Genomic DNA, 3,773 nt, shown 5'->3' on the forward strand with positions numbered 1-3,773 from the left:
TTATTTTTCACGAAAATTTCACAAACATCAATCAATCATCAAATAACACTCAATACAACATGATACCATCCAAAAAACATACAAACAATCGTTTTAATGTCCAAATTTCTTGCAAGTAAATCAATTACCATGACTCTGAGGCCAGTTGTTGGAAATTATTTTACCAGGATCTTAGATCTACTCACAAGTATGTTTATTAACATCTTAAATAAGAACTTTCTAAAACGATAAATTAAAAACATATAAAGTTTAAGAAACCTTACATTGGATGCAGCGGAATATAATGACTCCTTCCGTTCAGATATCTACCCCTTGATTCCTTTCTGTTGCAGAGCATTATGAATATGTGAACCTGGATCTCTTTCTCTGAATCCTTGATGCTGTAACTCCTTTGATGATGATCTTTCTTCACGATCTTCCTCACTATGATTGAGGTATCACTTGCTGTGTGTGGGCACTACTCATACACTAAGGATTTCGAAATTCAAGAGGGAAGAGAAAGAAGAAGTGGCAGCTAAAGATAGGGAGAGAGAAAGGCTCAGTTTTTCTGAATCAGAAGTGTAGAAAATTTAGTGTAATTTTCCTGAAGCCTTCACTATCTATTTATAGCATTCCACTAGGGTTAGGTTTGAATTATTTGGCATTAAAATAATGAAAATATCAGTTTAAATTTCCTACAAAAGTGGCCAGCCCTATACAAGTGGATTTGGGCCTTACTTTTTGCAATTTTGCAGTTTTATCTTTTCTGCATCTGATTTTCTCAAAAACGCCAATGTTCAAATTCAACCATTTAAATGCCGATTCTAACTATTTAATAACTATAAATAATTATTAAATAATATTGTCATTTATCATATTTATTAATTGAACCATACAAAGTATCATAATTAACAAATATGCCCCTATAAACTCTTTCTTTACAATTTTGCCCTTACTTAGTGAAAAATTCACAAACAGACATAGTCTAATTTGAGAATTATAATTGATTAATCAAAACCAATTACATGAGTCTTACAAGCAATATTATCTCAAGTAGTGGGGGGACCATGGGTCTATATAACCGAGCTTCCAATAAGTAGATCAAGAATTTAGCACTAAAATTCACTAACTTATTAATTCTTCGTTGAATCCACGCATAGAACTTAGAATTGCACTCTCAGTATATAGAATGCTCTATATGTTCCACCATATAGACACATCATTAGTTATCCATTGTTATAATCCTAATTTGATCAATGATCCTCTATATGAATGATCTACACTGTAAAGGGATTAAATTACCGTTACACCCTACAATGTATTTTATCCTTAAAACACTTGACCCCGTATAAATGATATTTCAGCTTATGTGAAATGAGTACTCCACCATTTATGTTCGTTTGGTCAAGCTCGAAGGAGATCATCCTTTGCTTACTATTCGCCAGATAGAAGCTATAGATTCCATGTTTATGCTAGCGCTCCCACTCAATTGCACTACCGTGTTCCCAAAATGTACGTATCACCCTGACCTAAAAGTAGGCTTAACTAACAAATCAAAGAACACGAATAGCCTTTCAAGATTGAGCCTAATCATAACAGGATTAAGAACATTTGATCTAGGATCAACTAGGCGATATTGACTTGAATAGATATTACGGTAAGTTTAATAAATCTAAGTCAAAGTTCAATATCGGTCCCTTCCGATGCATACTCCATGCATCCAACCTGAGCTTTACTTTAACCAATGTTCTGGAAAGAACATAGTATTTCTCCAAATACAAGTAAACTCTTGTTGTAGATTATCATATCAGTAAAACCCTGTGTCTGATAAATCTAGGAAACTTTATTCACATAGTCATGTTTACTTTCCAATGTGTTGACGGCACAATAAACTGGATCAAGTATGTGAAAAGGGTTTCAGATGAATTTATAAATTATGTACATATAATCATGAAATAAATCATGTGAACCATGAAACATTAAATGTTATTTCTGATCTATATTAATAAGCAAATCTGATTATATTGAAATGAGATTTATTTAGGGCATAAAACCCAACACCAGGATCCAAGATCCGAATTGGAACGAGAGTGGGACCCAAGATTAGAATCCGGATATTGACCCTCGACTCGGGGCTTGGACCCAACCTATAGTCAGCATCTAGATCTTGGAATCATACCGACACTCGAACTTGGAACAATTTCCAAGCCAAGACCCAAACCCGAACTCAGACCCGAGACCTAAAATCGGGACAAGAACCGGAATCAAGACCCTGGAACAAGAATTGGACCTGGACCCATAACCAGATCAAGACGCTGAACCGAACACGGACCCGGTCCCAGACTTGGATCGATACCCAGTCCCAGACCCGAACCTCGACCCAAACATGCGACAAGACTAGCGACCTAGAATCCAAAGCCCAAGACCCATGATCCGGGACATGGACCAGAACCTAGCCCCGTGCTAGAACCCAGACTCAGACCCAGAACCAGACCAAGACCCAGACCCAGACCCAAACACGGACTGAAACCCAGACCAAGACACGGACCTAGAACTAGACTCGTGCCATAACTCGGACTCGAACTCGTGACTAAGACCTGGACCAAGATTAGGACTGGGACCTAAACCTGGACTAGGACCGAGACCTAAACAAGGACTTAGACTAGAACCTAGACTAGGACCGGGACCCGAGACCGAGATCGGGACCCGGGACCCGATACTTGGACCTGGGACCTGAGAATCGAACTGTGAAAAGACCTAGACAAGGCAAAAACCCGAGACAAGGACCAGTACTGAAGACGGACCAGGACCTGCACTCGGACTGGGACCCTATTATGGGATTTATGCCCTAAATAAAGCCCATTTAAATATAATCAGATTTACTAATTAATAAAGATCATAAATAACATTTTATGTTGCATGGTTCACTTGATTTATTTCATGATTATTGTTTAATGTATAAATTCTATTAAGTCCAGAACATATTTATTTGTACATGATTATAGTGTTGTCAGCACAGTGGAATATAATCATATTTGTATGTTCGAAAGTTTTTCTATTTAATTCCCTGATTTGTCAGTTCACTGGATTTAGACTGGCATGATAATCAGCGATAGGTATGCTTACACCTTGGATAAGTGGTATGTCCTTTCCAGGGCATTGGCAAAGTTTACTAGTATTGGATGTATGGAGTATACATTGGAAGGGACCGATATTGAACTTTGATTAGATATGTTAAAGTTACCGTAATATCTACTCAATTCAATATCACCTAGTTGATCCTAGATCACATGATCTTAATCCTGACATGATTAGGTTCGATCTCAAGAGTGTTATTCATGTTCTTTGATTTGTTAGTTAAGCCTACTTTCGGGTCAGGGTGATACGTATATTTTGGAACATGATAGTATGATTGAGTGGGAGCGCTAATCATAGATATGGAACCTATAGCTTGTATAGGTATTTAAAAGTGAAACGATGATTTCCTTCGAGCTTGCTAAATAGAGATAAAATGATTGAGGTCTCATTTAAGTGATTATATTATTTCACTAAAATATCATTTATAGGTGTGCAAGTGTTTTAAGGATAAAATACATTGAAAGGGTGTAAGAGTAATTTTATCCCTATGCAATGTAAATCATCTATAGAGGATCATTGATTATTGGGATTATAACAATGGATAATTTATAGCGTATCTATACCGTGGAACATATAGTGCGTTCTATACGACTGAGAGTGCAATTCTAAGTTCCGAGAGTGGATGCAACAAGGAATTAATAAGCTAGTGAATTTAC

The sequence above is a fragment of the Cannabis sativa genome, chromosome 1, assembly GCF_029168945.1.
Source record: "Cannabis sativa cultivar Pink pepper isolate KNU-18-1 chromosome 1, ASM2916894v1, whole genome shotgun sequence".
NCBI classification, from domain to species: domain Eukaryota; kingdom Viridiplantae; phylum Streptophyta; class Magnoliopsida; order Rosales; family Cannabaceae; genus Cannabis; species Cannabis sativa.